At 33.7% G+C, this 20,732-nt stretch overlaps 1 protein-coding gene and 1 pseudogene across 3 annotated transcripts in view; one reads left to right on the forward strand and one right to left on the reverse strand.

Moving 5' to 3' along the window:
• The window catches only part of MGAT4C (MGAT4 family member C), a 742,934-nt gene that overhangs the window by 158,643 nt on the left and 563,559 nt on the right, over positions 1-20,732 (forward strand). The gene's annotated exons all lie outside the window — the stretch shown is intronic.
• Positions 12,038-17,181, reverse strand: LOC131483796 (large ribosomal subunit protein uL22-like; annotated as a pseudogene).

The following is a 20,732-nucleotide window of genomic DNA, read 5'->3' on the forward strand; positions in this document are numbered from 1 at the left end:
TGGAGAATCGAAAGGTCAATACCTTTCTAATCCAGGAAACACCATCTCATTTTTACTTTCTCCAATTTCTCCTAAGCCATAAGTCTTTGTTCATCAGTGATTAAAATTTTGGAACCATTGTGATTTTAAAAGTATAGACTTTTTTTTTCTGTTTAATGCTCTGTAACATCAAAGTTTTTCTTGGAACATTATAGCAAAAGAGCAGCTCACTCTAATTTGTAAGACTAGGTTGATTTTATTTTTCATTTAAAAAAAACCTGCATTCCTTATTTAAACAGCAAATTACAATAGTGTTCCAATTAAAAAAAAATATGTAATGAATTAGGTTGGCCTTTAAAATTAATGAAACTTCATTTCATATTTTACCATATTAAAATATATTTAAATATATTTCTAAATAAGCCTTATGTGTATTAATACCTATATCCTGAATAAAATCCTTAAGTGAGTGAAAAATATTCAATTGGCAGTTGATAAAAATTTCTGGTATAACTGTTCCTGCCAATCTATGATTTATAAGTAGTTTTTATATAGAAAAGATATGTACAAAACAATTACAACAGAAGATTATTTCTTGGCAGAGATTTTAATCTCTCACCAATTGTTATCGCTTTCTCCCTGTTAGTAATGGAACCTTCCATGCCCAACCTCTATCAAGTTCTATGGATAAAGCTATAAAAAACCTTTCGCACCGTTAGGTACGGCCGTGTAAAGAAACCCCTGCTATGGGAATGTAAGCACATGTGTTGTGTGAAACTCTCATGTCATTTCCATAAAAGGAAACTGCTCATCATTTATTTTACCCTTCATTCCCTTCCACTGGCTGTAAGCTGGAGACTCCCATCACTGCCACCTTAGACCAGGACTGGGAAACCACCTTTTGAGGAGAGTAGAAGTTACTATTAACCTGGGTGTCTATATGAAGACATGAAGTAACGCTGTTCTTAATAAGTTGCCTACCTGGAAATTGTGCGAAAGAGAAATAATCGTCTGTATTACTTAAGCTGCATCCACTGCAAACACAGCAGTGTGGATGAATATGATTATATTGCAAAAGAAAAAGTGAAGCACTACAATATTCTTTGTCTCTAAAATAATTCCACTGTACATGTATACTCTATAACCAAAATATCAACAAGCTTCTAATTCAAAATTTCAAAAGTTCATATAACCTTTTATCTCTCTGGAAAAGAGTAATTAGTGCTCAAAAATGAAATAAACTTAGATATGATTATCTTTGTTAACATAGTATTATAATCATGGATAGTTTTATTATAGAATAATGGATATCCATTCAAATGAGTTTAAGTAAAATAGAAATGTATTATAATATGGAAAATATGAAGAAATTAATTGCAAGAAATACAATGTGGCCACAATATAAGTGTAAGTTTGCAGTTTCTCCATTGCTTTGTGTAGCTGTGAATCTTTTCATATCATTTATTTATATACATTTGTTCAATTTTCCTCTTGAAGACTAGCTTCTCAGGCAGGTTGTTTCATTTTTGTTTTCCTTAATTTTGACTTGACCATTCATTGCTTTAGCCATCATCGGCACCAACAATAATGCCAATAATATGAACACTCTTAACACTAATATTTACATCTAACTAATTCACACTTCTATCAACATTCCAAATTCTGAGAAGAAAAACAAAATGATCTGCCCATTTAGGATCAGGTGTTCATTCCCAAGCTCCTCAGTCCTCTCCTTTATCTAAAGGGAGGTTGGGTATGGGTACATTATCTGAAGAGACAATAACTGGGATCTCCAGCAACAGAATTTAAAAAACAGAAATTATATAGGCTGGAGGGAATTATGTTTTAGATAAGTCTTAGGTGCTCTAAAGCATAAAACATGTCTATGAGGAAAGGAGCACATACATGGGTTGATTATTTCTATACAGAATCATTATTTAAAATGAAAATTAGGTTTGTGTGTCTTCTATATTGATGGCCATTGTACTAATGATGACCAACTGAAGTTTGCAAAACAATGTCTGGAGGAAGAAGTAATGGTTACTATAAAGGTGAATACTGCAATTAATTTGCATGAAAAGTATTTCCTTAGGAGTTTCAATTATTTAAAAAATTTCCATAACAATACTGTGTGTCTTCAAACAGACCACCTTGATTTGACCTCTTTGATCAACCGTTCTCTAGCCATTTCACCCAATCAAGTCATAGTCTCAAATCGATTTTTTAGAGTTTTTTCCTTTATTTACTGTATCTCCTTTTATAAAAAGAAGTAGCCTTAACATATTTTCTGTAATTCATATAGTTCTTCTATGAATTTGATTGTTAATAAAATCCAGTGAATTCATGTATTTTTTGCATTATTTACCACCTAAGAAAAAGTGGGATTGTTAAAAAAAAAAAATAAAGTTGCTAGTTGGGTTAGAGAGATATATTTGTGGTTCTGTGTTTACACTAGTATGCATTCTGTGTGGAGGGAAAGAAATCATTATGTAATATCAGGATTTTTTTTCTTTTCAGAGTTATTGTATCTACTTATAAGTATAACCAAGCCCATACTTGAGATGAATTTTAGGTTGTCTATTTAAAAAATGCATTTTAAATTGTAATGGAGTAAGGCATTATATGGATTTTTGGAATTAAACAATTTTGAAATTAAACAGTTCCATGAGGACATTACTGACTCAACGATGATACTATATATGAAGCTTAAATGGTTGGATCCTTTTATCTGACTTGCCAAATATGCAGGTACCTGCTCTTTGTTGAAAGTGGATGTACTAACTTTATATGTATATATGTATATATGTATATATGTATATATCTATATCTATATCTATATCTATATACACACACACACACATATAAATACATAAAAAATATAGATGTATATATTTTAGATAAACAGATCTACAATTACATGGATTCTGGTCTCCATTACTCTAGCACTCCTTTTGCTTAATATACCATGAAGAATCTTGTACTTCTCTAATAGATCATAGTAATATAGATGGGTTAGAACTTTTCTCTAAGGTAGAGAGCACACACGATATATTACCTCTTAACACATTTTAATATTACATATAATTAGAATGTTAAATGCCACCAACTACACTTTATAAATTACAGCTAATGTACTTCTCACCAAAGAGTTGCTCACCTGCAGAGCAACCATCATATTTAAAGCCCATTTCCAAGTCTTCGTATGCCCTCAAGGATAAGAGAGGCTAAAGTAATGATACTACTGGAACTGCACGTAATCAGCTCCTATAAAAACATCTAGTCCTGATTCCAATTATGTTAATTCATTGCAGCGAGACTGTACATTTCAATCACCAAAAGGTTCAGTGCCTTTTGGAAGCCTCTTGGCAGCAGGGGCAGTCCCCATGAAAGTATTTAGCAAATCCTTTTGTGATGCATGAGGGGTTTAAAGTGGTAATAAACCAATCCCTTTACATTGATAAATTTCTCTTAAGTCAATGAGGGCTTTGCTGGGACTGAAGACTGAAGATTTTTTTTTTTTTTCTTCAGTTCAGGCTCCAGAAGAATCTTGGAAAATGTATAATAATACAGACATCATTTTCAATGTCTGGAGCCACTTGAGGGCAAGGGAATCATAATTCACGTGAAACAAACAGTTTAAATCTGAGCCACCTAATTTCAGTCCCTTAGAAATGCTAGTGGTGCTTTTTCTGCAGCATTTTGTAATTTAAATGTGTCACTGCTTCATTTCTGTACACATAATAGAGCACTCAAGACACATTTATTGTGTTGTGGAAAGGGATATACTGTAATATTTTTGCTTTATCAGTAAAGCTCCTTTGTAATAAGGAAGTTGATTTTTACATCTGTAGCAGAGTCTTTAGCATAGAATTTTACTGAAGCAGAAGCACAATTATATTTGGACACCCAGAAAGGACATACGTGGTAAAAGGATAAGCTTAGTATGAGTATTAACCTACTGCCTGACGTAATTCCTTGTTGTGGAGTAAGTGGATAATTTACTTCAATTTTTTTTTTCTAAACACAAAACCATTTGTTAGTGACTAAATATACCCAATATGGTCAGAGAAATATATTCTAAGGCAAGCAGCAACTGTAAAATATAGGATGCCATGAAAAGTATATTAAAGTTTATAACTCCCAAAAGCATGCCTTAATTAAGAATTGTAGTCTATAGCACTTATTTAGCAAACCTTGCCTTTTTTCAATTTTCCAGACTGATGGTGCATTGCAGTAGGGAAAGTCTGGCAAAGGTTGTCCTACTGACTTTGAAATTCCTATAACATTGTTAATATTTTTAAAATATTTTAAATATCCCCAATTAAAAAAATAGTACAGGGATTTAAAATCTGATCCAAAATATACTAGGCCAAAGTTTTGATGTGTGTAAATTATCAACAACCTACATATGTATTACAAATACTTTTCTAATATTATAAGACATTTACTCAGTGTTTTAAAAGAATCCATAAAGGGGCCACCTGGGTGGCTCAGTTGGTTAACCATTGATTTCTGCTGAGGTCATGATCTCATGGTTGGGACAAGGAGGAGACAGCTTGGGATTCTCTCTCTGCCCCTCCCGTGCTTGCATGCACTCTTTCTCCCTCTCTAAAAATAAATAAATAAACATTACAAAAAGGAAAATAATCTATAAAATAGTGGCCCAAAGATTTAAATGAGATCAGGTCTTCAGTTACATATTACTACTTCCTTTGATCTGATTCTTGGTCAAGGAAAAGCTTAAAGATATCCAATCTAAATTTATACAGAGAGTGCATTTTGTTAAGTGGACTTACACTAACATCAACGTGCTTTGCTCTCTTCTGATGAAAAAGTTTAAACACACACACACCCTCCCACATTCATTGAGATTTTAAATTTCTGTCCTACATTACATGAATCAGAAATCATTGTCTAATATCCAAATAAACTGAGTTCAAAATGTTTTGTAAACACCCATTACATAAAAGATGTTCTCTTAATAATAAGAAATGAAATGTCCAAAGGTATTTTACCTCTCCTATCAAGGAGCTTAGAGCCAACTAGTGAAAAGAATCTATAAATAAATCTATTATAATAAAGGTATTTTTATTAAAAATTTTGTAACGTTTATTCATTTTTGAGAGACAGAGAGAGACAGAGCATGAGCAGAGGTGGGGCAGAGAGAGGGAAACACAGAATCCAAAGCAGGCTCCAGGCTCTGAGCTGTCAGCACAGAGCCTGATGAGGGGTTAGAACTAACTGACCATGAGATCATGACCTGAGCTGAAGTAGGTCGCTCAACCGACAGCCACCCAGGCGACCATAAAGTTTTTGCTTTTTTTTTTTTTTTTTTTAATTATAGTCTCAGAAGAAGGACCCTTAAAGCAGTTTGAAGTATGGAGGTTTTAATTGGTAGCATTTACATCAAATTTTTGAGTTGGAATATTAAAATTACAAAATTAATGTAAAAGATTATTAGAATAATTTACTTTGACTTCACAATAGGACTCATGATTGAATTAAAACACTACCTCCCTTCTGGTAACCAGCAGGTAGTTATTGTTCTCAGTAAGTAAGTCTTTTTCTTGGTTTGCCTCTCTCTCTCTCTTTTTTCTGTGTTCATTTGTTTTGTTTCTTAAATTCCACATATGAGTGAAATCATATGGTATTCGTCTTATCTGATCGACTTATTTGCTTAGCCTCATACTTACTATTGGCTCCATCCATGTCATTGCAAATGACAAGACTTTATTCTTTTTGTGGCTGAATAATATTCCATTATATGCCACATCTTTATCCATTCATCAATCCATGGAAACTTAGGATGTTACCACAATTTGGCTATTGTAAGTAATGCTACTATAAATATGGGGGTGCGTTTATCCCTTTGTTTGGTTCATTATCCCCAATTCACACACAAAAAAGTTCCCAACAGTGAGTACTCAATATATCTCAAATAAATAATGTCTTTTACATGGCAGTGCTATCTCACAGGTCCCGGTCATATTGCTAAACCCTCAATTTCCCCCTGCTCTTGCAATACCCATGGATTCTTCTCTTATTGAAAATTGTATATTCTCTTTCTATTGGAGAAAAAGATAATTTTGAATAAAATAGATTTTAGAACAAATATCATTATATATAGATAAAATTTTCATCTGAAAGACTGAGACATTTTTATCTCTAATGCACAGCTAACATTATTTTAAAGAAGTAAAAATTGATAGAAAAAAAGAGAAATTGACAAATCCATTATTGCAATAAAAATTTAAAAATTCTCCAGATAACAGGGAGTTAAAGCAGGTAAAAATTTAAGGATATGGAGTATTCACATTGTACAGGTAAGTAATAATATATATAATATTACAGAAAACAGTTGGTGACTACCATACATTTTCAAGATCTCATTCACATTACATCACTATTAATATCAGAATAGATATTGCTGATAAAAGTTCATTAAGGGGTCAGCTAATTTTTCCTTTAGTGAATATCTGGCATTCTTGCAGCCTAGAATTTATTTGCCCTTCATTCAGAAAAATATCTTTTATCATTCTGGATAACTATATATATAATGTGAGGGTAGTAACTCAGCTAATATTTTGACATGTGCCCTACACTGAACGTAATCAGTTATCCCATATTGCACTTAAGCCCAAGTAGAATTTTCTAGGAATTGTAGAAAATACACTCTCTTAAAGGTAGGCATGGACCTAATTGAAAATTGAACATATATGAAATGGTGTAGAATAAAAGAAAAATCAGGTTTTATTAATGAATACCACTTGAAACCTTTACTAATTTATATAAAATTTTTTGTCTCTGGATTTATGAATTTGTGAAGCAAAAAACTTCATCAATTCCTTATTTGATTTAGGTTTGACATGGTTTTAATATTTTTTTTAAAAAATCCTAATTGGTATACATGGAATTATCAAAGTAGTTGTATCAAATCATTTTTTCTGTACAAAATTACTACAAAATTTAGTGACATAAAATGAGAACAAGTTGTTATTCCCCATGGTTCTTTGGGTGAACAAACAATTCTTTCTTCTCCCCTGGGCTTACTCAGAGGGCTGAAGTCAGCTGGTGGGTCAGCGGGAGAATGGCATCAGCTGGAATGGTTGGGATGCTTCAGTCCCATGTTTTCCAACAGGTGTCTCATCTTTCATGAAGCCAGTTCATGCTTCATCACAATATAGTCCCACAGTTGTCAACAGGAAGCGAGGGCAAGCCTCCATGAACAATTGCTTTGAAAGCCTTTGTTGTGTTACCTTAGCTAAATCCCACTGGTTAAATGAACTCACGTGGTTAAGTATAAATTTTTGTCATGTAAAATACAAACCTCACCTTTTGACTGCATGTGTTACAAAGTCATATTGTGAAGAGTGTACATGCAAGAATGGAAGAAATGTGTAACCATTTTTGCCATTGGCCAGAGCTGCATGAAGTGTCTAATTTGCTAGACTCACAAAATTAAATAGAAATGAGATGACTTTGTTGGCATTTTATATTTCATTTTTTCTCAAGAGTATTTGGTCTATTTATACTACCTTGAATGATTGACTCAATAATCAGATTGAATAATAATAGTTGTTTCTGGATTTTTGAAATCTCCTAGAAAGTAGCTTTCACAGCCATGTCCTCATAGTATAAGTAGATATCACCTATTATAGATACCCACCTATTATACATATGGAATATAGTGCATGCCAATGAATATTTATTGAATAAACCAGGTGAAATTTTATGTCAGCCAATATGCAAGAAAACCAAAATAGTGGTTTATGCAGATAAAAACCCACTTAACTTAGTGTCTAACCATAGCGATTTACCGTTTTGTTTGCCATTGCTGCATGGCTAATGCTTCTTGGTTAACTATTGCCCACTCTCACCTCTTCCTTTTTTAAATTAGCAGCAATGTTTTTTGTTTTTTTTTTTTTTCATTTAAATTCTAGGTAGTTAACATACAGTGTCATATTAGGTGTAGGTATACAATACAGTGATTCAACACTTCTATACATCAACTGGTGCTCATCACAAGAAGTGCACTCCTTAATCTCCATCACCGATTAATAACCCATTCCCCCACCTACCTCCCTTCTGATAACCGGCAATTACTGTTCTCGGTAATTAAGTCTTTTTCTTGGTTTGCCTCTTTCTCTCTCTTTTTACTTTGCTCATTTGTTTTCTTTCTTAAATTCTACATATCTGACTGACTTATTTTGCTTAACATTATACTCTTAGCTCCATCCATGTCACTGCACAGGGCAGGATTTTATTCTTTCTGTGGCTGAATAATATTTCATTATATACCGTATCTTTATCATCTTTATCCATTCATCAATCCATGGACACTTTGGCTATTTCCATAATTTAGCTATTGTAGATAATGCTACAATAAACATTGGGTTGGGTTTATTCCTTTAAATTACTATTTTTGTATTCTTTGGTTAAATACATACTAGTGCAATTGTTGGATTGTAGGGTAGTTCTATTTTTAACTTTTTGATGAAACTCCATACTGTTTACCACAGTGGCTGCACTAATTTGTATTCCCACCAACACTGCAAGAGGGTTCCTATTTCTATCCATCCTTGCCAACACTTGTTTCCTATGCTTTGTTGTTGTCGTTGTTGCTATTATTATTATTATTATTATTATTATTATTATTTTATTATTTTAGCCATTCTTACTGGTGTGAGGTGATACCTCATTGTAGTTTTGATTTGCCTTTCCCTGATGCTGGGTGATGTTGAGCATCTTTTCATGTTTCTGCTGTCCATCTGTATGTCTTCTTTGGAGAAATGTCTATTCACGTCTTCTGCCCATTTAAAAACTGGATTATTCATGTTTGGGGTGTTGGTTTCAATAGATTCTTTATATATTTTGGATACTAACCCTTTATTGGATATGTCATTTGTAAATATCTTCTCCCATTCGGTAGGTTGCCTTTTAGTTTTATTGTTTCCTTCACTGTGCAGAAGCTTTTTATTTTGATGTAATCCCAGTAGTTTATTTTTGCTTGTGTTTCCCTTGCCTCAGGAGGCATATCTAGAAAAAAAACTGCTACAGCTGATGTCAAAGAAGTTACTACTTGTGCTCTGTTCTAGGATTTTTATGGCTTCAGGTCTCACATTTAGGTGTTTAATGCATTTTGGATTTATTTTTTTCTATGGTATAAAAAAGTGGTTCAGTTTTATTCTTTTGCATGTTACTGTCCAGTTTTCCCAACACCATTTGTTGAAGAGACCTTCTTTTTCTTATTGGATACTTAATTAGCCATATAATTGTGAGTTCACTTCTGGGTTTTCTACTCTGTTCTTTTGATTGATATGTCTATTTTTGTGCCAGTAATATACTGTTTTGATTACCACAGCTTTGTAATATAATTTGAAGTCTGGAATTGTAATACCTCCATCTTTGCTTTTCTTTTTCAACGTTGCTTTGGCTATTTGAGGTTTTTGTGGTTCCATACAAATTTTAGGGTTGTTTGTTCTAGCTCTGTGAAACATGCTGTTGGTATTTTGATAAGGATTGCATTAAATCTCTAGATTGCTTTGGGTGGTATAGACATTTTAGCAATATCTGTTCTTCCAAACTATGAGCATGGAATATATTTCCATTTCTTAGTCATCTTCAATTTCTTTCATCAGTGTTTTATAGTTTTCAGATAACAGATCTTTTACCTCGTTGGCTAGGTTTTTTCCTAGGTATCTTGTTTTTGGTGCAATTGTAAATGGGATTCATTCCTTAATTTCTCTTTATGCTCTTCATTATTGTTGTATAGAAATGCAACAGATTTCTGTACATTGATTTTGTATCCTGTGACTTTACAGAATTCCTTAATTAGCTATAGCAATTTTTTTTGACAGAATCTTTTGGGTTTTCTATATATAGTATCATATCTGCAAATAATAAAAGTTTGATTTCTTCCTTGCCAATTTGGATGCCTTTTATTTCTTTTTGTTGTCTCATTGCTGTGGCTAGGATGTCCACTACTATGTTGAATAAAAGTGGTGAGAGTGGACATCCCTGTTGTGTTCCTGACTATAGAGGAAAAGCTCTCAGTTTTTCCCCATTGAGGATGATATTAGCTGTGGGTTTTTCATATGTGGTCTTTATTATGTTGAGCTATGTTGCCTCTAAACCTACTTTGGTGAGGGCTTTTATCATGAAGGGGTGTTGTGCTTTGTCAAATGCTTTTCCTGCATCAATGAAATTATAGTATGGTTCTTTTCTTTTCTTTTATTAATATGATGTATCACATTGATTGATTTTAATGGCCTTAATGGAATTTTTCTGTCATCCTTATTCCTTTGTATGGAAACCTTAGAAATGGTGCTGTACTCAATGAAAAGAAATATATATTTTTTTCTCTTCCATCGTGCTTCTAAACTCATGAGACCCCAAAAAGTATGTTACCCATGTAGTTTTAAATAAAACTAATTGGGACATCACTAAATAAATAGATTGAAAAACAGAAATCCTTTTCTTTTGGGAAATTTGATAATTGCAGAATAGTGTCAGGGAACATGTTAAGTATAAGCATTATCTATTTTGAGTAGAAAAAAATGACTAGAATTTCATGGACAATGTTGTTTTGAACTTCCTCATGTGGTTAGATTTTTCTTTTGAAAACAAGTGTAAAGGGCCACTGCTGTCAAGAAGAATGAAATGTAGAAAGTGTCTGCCATATAGATTTGAAGCAGGATCATAAAATATTGAATTGTAAAATTTTAAAACAGATTTATGAGAGAAATGCTTCCATGTAATTCCACAGTCCTGAATACCTGAAAAACTTGCCAAGATTTTAAAGTTTGCAGATTTAAGAAAGTATAGAAGATAGGAATAGAAATTATTACCAAGATTTCACTTTATTGCTTGCTGAATATTGTTCACTATCTGAAAATGCCTTGATGCAAGTGAATGATTTTTACCACAGAGTATTTCCTCAATAATGATCCCATACTGCATTGCAGTGATTTAAAACTGATAGCTCTGAAAACATTAATGAGAAAATATTTATTTAATGTTGCTTGTGATTTTGCATTTAAACATTATATAAGTTGCACATGAATTACCTCAGTGAAATAAAATTTTAATATTTTGGAAGAAAATAGCGAGTCCCTGTTTGTAACCCCCTTCCTAGGCTAATACTCAGAAGTAAGCACTGCTAAATATTATGTTTTATCCAGTTAGACTTTTCATTTATATTTGTAAACATTAAACATCTATATTTTCTATGTAATATATATGGAATACATTTAAAAACTGTGAATACATTAGATATTTTAATGTTATATATCAATTTATGGGTATGGTTTTATTCAGAAGTACATGTAAGATTGTATGTATAATATTATTCAGTAATTTGCATTAATAATGTATCTTAAGTTCCAATACCCAGAAGAATGCAGAAATTATAATTAGTTACTCAGTGATTGCATAGCTTCCACCCAGTTCAAGATACAGAACATTAGTAGCATGTGTGGAAATTGCTATCCATTCCTTCTTCCAGTGAATCCATGCCCCCTTACTCTTAAATCAAGATCATGACTTCTAATAACATAGATTAGATTTGCATGTATTTTTAATTAAATGGATAATTTCATGTGTGGTTGCATTCATACCCATGATATAGGTGAGGTTAAATCTCATTTTTTGTATACCATTCATTAATTTTCAATGACGATAAAAATATAACATCGTCCACTTTACTGTTGAAATTTGGTTTCAAAGAACAATGCTATGAACATTCTTGTATATGTTTTTTGGTACACACAGACTGACACTTTGTTGACTGATACTGAAGAGTAGAATCACTGGGTCATACCATATGCATATGTCCATTCTAGTAGCTAAGGCTCAAGAGTTTTCCAAAACAGTAGTATCAATTTGAATTTCCAACAGCAACAAAGAAGATATGCTAATTTATATTGTTGCCAGCATGTGATGTTGTCATTTTTGAAAATTTTATTCATTCTGATCTTATACAGTAGTACATAAGTTTAGTTTTCATTTTACTTTTCTAATGAATAATGAGCATTTTTTTAAACTTTTATTTGCATTTATTTTATTTAGAATTTACTCCAGGCCATAGTTTTTGTTTCTTCAGTTTCTTCTGAATATCTTTTACTGCTGTACAACTTCCTCTTCTGGTTCAGGAACAATCTGCTCTTATTCAGTAAGAATCATCTCAACGTGGGAGGGAAAGCTCATGTAGGGGTTAGGCCAACCATGAGCCATGTAAATTCTACAATGCATCCTGGGAGTTTGTTCACCTGGATATGCTCAATGAGCAGAGAATCTACATCTAAACTCTTAAGTCCAGCATTACTCTCTGCATGTATAAGCATGTGAAGTAAAAATTCAGCACTCTTTTTGGGCCACTGACCCCATATCCAGCCCCACTGTTTGGCCTGGGAATCCCTACAACTCTACCATTGTAGCAACAGAATGGCACACATGGCTTCTGCAAAGCGACATCTTTCAGATACTTGGTGGCTTTTCAGAGCACCTGGGCAGTTTCACATGTGTTCTTAAAGTGAAAACTGAAGATTTGAAACTCCTACTTGCATGATTTTGTTGAGTTTTCTGGGTCAAGTGAATAACAAACTATTTTCAGAAACCACCTGGGGCCGCTTACAGGAAGAACTAATGAGCATTTTTAAAATAAGATTGTTTTTAAATATATTTATTGATCATCTGTATATTCTTTTTTGAATTCCTGTTTTTGCCTATTTTCCAATTTTAATAAGGTTATTTATTATTATTGACTTGTGAAAACTTTCTTGCATTCTAAATATGAACTTTTTGTTAGCTGTGAATATCTTCTTCCATTTGGGGCATTATGGTCCATTCACACATGATTTCTTTTGATAAGCAGACATCATAACTCTAATGTAGTCAAAGTAATTGTTGTTTTCCTTTTGTTATTTTTTTCTTTTTTTTCTTTTAGGCACAGAGAGCATGAGTGGGGGAGAGGGACAAAGAGAGAGTGAGAGAGAGAGAGAAAGGGAAAGAGAGAGACAGAATCCTTAGCAGGCTTTATGCTCAGTCTGGAGCCTGACATGGGGCTCGATCCTATGAACCATGAGATCATCACCTGAGCCAAATTCAAGAGTAAGTCGCTCAACCAACTGAGCCACCCAGTCACCTCTTACTAATCCAAGTACATAAACATGACTTTTTAAAGGAATCTACAATCTTAATTATTATTTATACTTAACTTCAAAATCCACATAGAATGTATTGACTTTTATTTTTATTGAGATAAACTTCACCTAACAAAATATCTATGAAAGTATACAATTCAGTGGCTTTTACTATATTCACAAATTGTAATTCCAGAATATTTCCATCAACCAAAAACAAAAACAGGTACCCATTAGCAGTCACTCCTCATTTTCTACTCCATCACAACCCCTTGCACCACTAAATTACTATTTGTCTCTGTAGATCTGTCTATTCTGGACATTTCTTATAAATAGAATCATATAATAATTCATATTTTGCGTCTGAATTCTTCCATTTAGTATCATAACTTCAAAATTCATCCATGCTGTGGTATGTCTTAAAAGTCCATTCCAACTGTGGTTCAATATTATTCCATTGCATGGGCATACCACATGTTGTTTATCCATTCATCAATTAGTGGACATTGCTGTTTCTGCTTTCAGCTGTCATGAATAATACAGCTACGGACATTTCTGTGTTTTGTGTTTACATATGTTTTCAATTTTCTTGAGTATATACCTAGAATTTCCGGGTATAGAGTAACTCTATGCTTAACTTTTTCAAGACTACCTAAGTGTTGCCAAGAGAACAATGATGTGATTAGCAATGTAATCTAAGATGGAAAGGAAAAGAAAGATGAAACCATGAGGTTGAATGTCTAATGAGGTTGAGTAAAATCCCTAATATCAAATTTTTAGTTACTGGTGTAATTAGGTCTTCTGACTCCTTTACAGGTGTCCTAAAACAACTCTGTTAATCACAATTTATTGTGAAAATCCAATCTGTCTTTAGGCAAATGCTAGAGCTTGCAACCCTTAATTCATCAGTACCCACAATAGTATTTTATCATGTTATACTCCAACCCAAAGCATTTCACTATTGATGAATGAGGTATTCTCCTAACTTGTTCACAGCTCTCTGACTATCTCCCTTTAGAGTTTCTTTCCATGCAGTATTGTCAGTAGGCAGGAATGAAAAGGCCATGTATATTCATGTACACTTGGTTAGTTGTGGATAAAATACCAGCAAGAAAAATGGCATGAGAGACATATGCCCAAGATATCCTTTAGCTTTTAGGTTGGACACATTTTTTTTAATCCATGTCTCAAATTCTTATCCACATAATCTCACAGTACTTTGTCTACAGCCTGAATTTCTCCTTATCTTCACATCAATCTTTCCTCTTTTGTAGTCACCATAATCACGGTGTATACAATTGCTTTGTTTGTTGTTCCCATTTTATTCTTGGATTTCTAAATAGCTTATAAAATATTTTCTTCCTGACCAAAATGAGTTCTTGTTGAATCTTTTACTAACATGTATTTTATTAAAATTGTTTTTCACTGAAATATGAAACAAATGTGACCATATTTAGAACCACTGGCAAGTTTCTTTACTCATATATTATTTAACCTAATAATTTCTCCTTATTTAAATGTTACCCTCACTCACCAATCAGGGATATCTTTTAATTACAAGTTATCTTTTCTTTTTTTGTGGGGGTTATATGTTTCCATTTGCTTTCACCAGACATGCTTTGCTGATTTGCTAATTACCTGCCTGTCTTTCTGACTTGCTCTTAGCAATCCTGTTCCCAGCTAAGCATGGTTGCCTATAGAGTTTTTGCAATACTTCATTTTGTTTCTTCAGTTAGCTTGAGGAAAACAATCAAAATCAGTGCTGCCACACTCTCTCCTCATATATTCCTATCAGAGATCAGAGCTTCACCTTAGGATTCTTGAAACTTAGTGATATAGGCAGTCTGAAATAACTCTCCATTTACTTTAGAACTTTTACTTTTAAAAAGTTTTATATGTTTCTATTTAATCTTTATTCAATCAAAATAACTCCAGTGTTTATTTACATAGTTAGTTATACTCAGTGGGTTTAATTTGAGAATTAATGATGAATATTCAAACCAGTCTTATGGGAATATAAAATACTTGCATGTGGTAAGTAAAGGTGTCTTTTGAATAATTAAAAATGAGGGGCACCTGGGTGGCTCATTCGGTTTAGCATCCAACTAAGGCTCAGGTCATGGTCTCATAGTTTGTGAGTTTGAGCCCTGCGTTGAGCTCCATGCTGTCGGTTCCTAGCCTGGAGCCTGCTTCGGATTCTGTGTCTCTTCCTCTCTCTGCTCCTCTCATGCTCACACTCTGTCTTTCCCTATCTCTCAATAATAAATAAATGTTAAAAAATTAAGAAAATAAAAATAAAAATGAGACAAAATCTAACAGGGATAAACAAAAATAGGAGAACCATATCTCTGATGAACCTGGATGCAAAAATTCTCATCAAGATACTAGGAAATCAAGTTTAGCTGTACATTAAAAGAATTATTCACCATGATCAAGTGGAATTCATTCCTGGGCTGCAGGGTTGGTTCAGTATTCTCAAATCAATCAACATGATACATCACATTAATAGAAGAAATGATAAGAACCATATGATCCTGTCAATAGATGCAGAAAAAGCATTTGACATAATACAACATCCTTTCTTAGTAAAAACCCTCAGAAAGTCAAAATAGAAGGAATATATCTTAATATCATAAAAGCCATATATGAAAGGCTCACAGCTAATATCATCCTGAATAGAGAAAAACTGAGAGCTTTCCCCCTGAGATCAGGAGCATGACAGAGATGTCCATTCTCACCACTGCTGTTCAACATAGTACTGGAATTCCTAGCCTCAACAATCAGATAACAAAACAAAATAAAAGGCATTCAAATTGACAAGGAAGTCAAACTTTCACTCTTCACAGATGACATGATACTCTATGTGGAAAACCCAAAAGACCACATGAAAAAACTGCTAGAGTTAATGCATGAATTCAGCAAATTCGCAGGATATAAAATCAATGTACAAAAATCAGCTGCAGTTCTATACATCAATAATTAAGCAACAGAAAGAGATATCAGGGAATTGATTCCATTTACAATTGTATCAAAAACCATAAAATACCTGAGTATAAACCTTATCGAAGGTAAAAGGTCTGTACACTGAAAACTGTAGTAAGTTTATGAAAGAAACTGAAGAAGACACAAAGAAATGGAAAAAAAATCCCATGCTCATGGATTGGAATAATAAATATTGTTAAAATGTCAATACAACCCCAAACAATCTACACATTCAATGTAATCTCCATTAAAACAGCACCAGAATTCTTCACAGAGCTAGAACAAACAATCCTAAAATTTGTGTTGAACCACAAAGGATCCCGAATAGCCAAAGTAATGTTAAAAAAGGAAACCAAAGCTGGAGGCATCACAATCTCAGACTTTAACCTGTATTATGAAGCTGTAATCAAGACAGTATGGTACTGGCACACACACACACACACACACACACACACACACACACACACAAAGACACATAGATCAATGCAATAGAATAGAGAAACCAGAAATGGACCTACAAATATATGGCCAACTAATTTTTGACCAAAGTAAGAAAGAGTATCTAATGGAAAAAAGAGTCCTTTTAGCAAATAGTGTTGGGAGAATAGTGCTAACACAGCAATATGCAGAAGAATAAAACTGGACCATTTTCTCACACCATACACAAAAATGAATTCATTATGTATGAAAGACCTAAATGTGAGGCAGGAAACTATCACAATCCTGGAGGAGAAAACAGGCAAAAACCTCTTTGACCTTGACCACAGCAACTTCTTACTCACTATGTCTCCAGATGCAAGAGAAATAAAAGCAAAAATGAACCACTGGGACCTCATCAAGATAAAAAGCCTCTGTGCAGTATAGGAAACAATCAGCAAATCTAAAAGGCAACTGATGGAATGAGAGAAGACATTTGCAAATGACATATCAGGTAAAGATAAAAAAATCTATAAAGAACATACCAAACTCAACACTCAAAAAACAAATAATCCAGGTAAGAAATGGGCAAAAGACATGAATAGACACTTTTCCAAAGAAGACATCCAAATGGCTAACAGACACATCTAAAGATACTCGACATCGCCCATCATCAAGGAAATACAAATTAAAACCACAATGCGATACCACCTCACACCTGTCAGAATGGCTGAAATTAACAAACCAGGACACAACAGATGTTGGCAAGGATGTGGAGAAATGGGAACCCTATTGTACTTTTCTTGGGAATGCAAATTGGTGCAGTCACTCCAGGAACTAGTATGGTGTTTCGTCAAGAAACTAAGAATAAGACCTACCCTAAGATCCAGGAATTGTACTACTAGGTATTTACCCAAAGGATACAAATATATAAATTAGAAAGTTTACATGCAGCCCAGTGTTTATTGCAGCATTATCAATAGATAATTGATATATCAAAAAGAATGAAATCTTACCATTTACAACAACGTGGATGGAACTGGAGGGTATTATGCTAAGCAAAATAATTCAGTCAGAGAAAGAGAGATATCACAGGATTTCACTCATGTGGAATTTGAGAAACTTACCAGATGATTATAGGGGAAGGGAAGGAAAAATAAAAACAGAGAGGAAGGCAAACCATAAGAGATTCTTAAACAAGAGAACAAACTGAGGGTTGATGGGGGTGGGGTAAATGGGTGACGGGCACTTGTCAGTATGAGCACTGAATGTTATATGTAAGTGATGAACCGCTGGGGTCCTACACCAAGACTACACTGTATATTAACTAACTTGAGAATAATAATAATAATAATAATAATAATAATAATAATAATAGAGAATATATTGCTTGGAGAGATATGTAAATTGATACATAAAAACAATAAAGTAAATCTACTTTAATTATTTTGAAATTTATCTGTTATTACCCAATGATTTGTTGTAAGAAGCCAAAATATTGTATATTGAGTAATGCAAAATAATTTTGGTGGATGACATTACGCAATAAGGGAACATAGTAAACCAAGGGTGAAGAGACTAGAACTCAATCTAAGACAAAAAGGGCCAAAGTGATTATTTTAAGGTACTAAAATTCATCTCTTTTTTTTTATGTTTATTTTATTTATGACGGAGAGAGACAGTGCGAGCAGGGGAGGGGCGGGGAGAGAGGGAGACACAGAATTCAAAGCAGGCTGCAGGCTCTGAGCTGTCAGCACAGAGCCCAACATGGGGCTCAAAATCATGAACCTTGAGATCATGACATGAGCCAGAGTCGGTGCTTAACCAACAGAGCCACCCAGGTGCCCCTCAAATTAATCTTTCAAAATAATATTTCTATCTTCCAAACAAATAATCTTCTCCATTCTCTTACATCATATTGCAACATAATAGGACAATATTTATTATGGCTCTCAAAGAGTTTACCATGAAGATTTGGAAAAAGAGACTCAATAATTGAATGTCACTGATGAATGTTATAATAGAAGTTTGGCTCTATCACAGAAATAAATTGGAATATGGGCTTCAGGTCCTAGAGAAAAACACATTTTCATTATACACAATATGCCCAAAGAAAAAGTTCTTTAATATGGTCATTGTGTTCATTATGTGTTTAAATTAGTCTTGTTTTTTTATTCATATTTAGTTTACATCCAAGTTAGTTAGCATAGAGTGCAATATGATTTTAGGACTATAATCCAGTGATTCATCCCCTATATATAACACACAGTGGTCACCCCAACAAGTGTCTTGCTTAATTCCCCTTGCCCATTTAGCCCATCCCCCCCCCACTCCCCAACCCTCCAGCAACCCTCAGTTTGTTCTTTATATTTAAAAGTTTCTTATGTTTTGTGCCCTCCCTGTTTTTATATTATTTTTGCCACCTTTCCCTTATGTTCATCTGTTTTGTATTTTGATTCCATATATGAGTAAAGTCAAATGATATTTGTCTTTCTCTAATTTTGCTTAGAGTAATACACTCTAGTTCCACCTATATAGTTGCAAATGGCAAGATTTCATTCTTTTTGATTGCCAAGTAATACTTAATTGTGTGTTTATACCACTCTTCTTTATCCATTCATCTGTCGATGGACATTTGGGCTCTTTCCATACTTTGGCTTTTGTTGATAGCACTGCTGTAAACGTTGGGGGTGCATGTGCCCCTTTGAAACAGCACACTTGGATCCTTTGGATAAATACCTAGTAGTGCAATTGCTGGGTCATAGGGGAGTTCTACTTTTGATTTTATGGGGGATATCCACACTATTTTCCAGAGTGGCTGCACCAGTTTGCATTCCCATCAGCAGTGCAAAAGCTTTCCTCTTTCTCCATATCCTCACCAAAATCTGTCGTTGCCTGAGTTGTTAACTTTAGCCATTCTGATGGGTGTGAGGTGGTATCTCATTGTGGTTTTAATTTATATTTCCTCGATGCTGGTGTGTCGAGCATGTTTTCATGTGCCTATTAGCCATCTGTATGTCTTCTTTGAAAAAGTGTCTATTCATGTCTTTTGCTCATTTCTTCACTGGATTATTTGTTTTTTGGGTGTTAAGTTTATTAAGCTCTTTCTAGATTTTTGGATACTAACCCTTTATCTGATACATCATTTGTAAATATCTTCTCTCATTATGTTGGTTGCTTTTTAGTTCTGCTGATTGTTTCCTTTGCCGTGCAGAAACTTTTTATCTTGACAAGGTCCCAATAGTTCATTTTTGCTTTTATTTCCCTTGCCTCAGGAGACATGTTCAGTAAGAAGTTGCTATGGCTGAGGTCAAAGAAGTGCTGCCTGCTTTCTCCTCTAGGATTTTGACGTCTTGTCAAAGCGTCATGTCAAGAGTCTTGTCTTATGTTTAGGTCTTTCATCCATTTTGAGTTTACTCTTGTAAATGGTGTAAGAAAGTGCCCCATGTTCATTCTTCTGCATGTCGCCATCCAATTTTCACAACATCATGTGCTGAAGTGACTGTCTTTATTCCATTGGATATTCTTTCCTGCTTTATCAAAGATTAGCTGGCCATACGTTTCTGGGTCCATTTCTGGGTTCTCTATTATATTCCATTGATCTAGGTGCCTGTTTTTGTGTCAGTACCATATTGTCTTGATGATTACAACTTTGAAACACATCTTGAAGTTTGGAATTGTGATGCTTCCAGCTTTGGTTTTCTTTTTCAGGATTGCTTTGGCTATTCGGGGTATTTTCTGGTTCCATACAAATTAGGATTGTTTGTTCTAGTTCTGTGAAGAATGCTGATGTTATTTTGATAGGGATTCCATTGACTATGTAGATTGCTTTGGGTAGTATCAATATTTTAGCAATATTTGTTCTTCCAATCCGTGAGCATGGAATATTTTTTCCATGTTTTGTCTCTTCTTCAATTACTTTCATAAGCTTGCTACAGTTTTCAGCATATAGATTTTTCATCTCTTTGGTTAGGGTTATTCTTAATATTTTATAGATGTTGATCCAATTGTAAATGGGATTGATCCCTTGATTTCTCTTTCTGTTTCTTCATTATTGCTGTATAGAAATGCAACAAATTTCTGTGCATTGATTTTATGTCTTGTGACTTTGCTGAAATCATGGATCAGTTCTAGAAGGTTTTTGGTGGAATATTTTGGGTTTTCCATGTAAAGAATCATGCCATCTGCAAAGAGTGAAAGTTTGACTTCCTCCTG

The sequence above is a fragment of the Neofelis nebulosa genome, chromosome 8 (assembly GCF_028018385.1).
Source record: "Neofelis nebulosa isolate mNeoNeb1 chromosome 8, mNeoNeb1.pri, whole genome shotgun sequence".
Taxonomy (NCBI): Eukaryota; Metazoa; Chordata; class Mammalia; order Carnivora; family Felidae; genus Neofelis; species Neofelis nebulosa.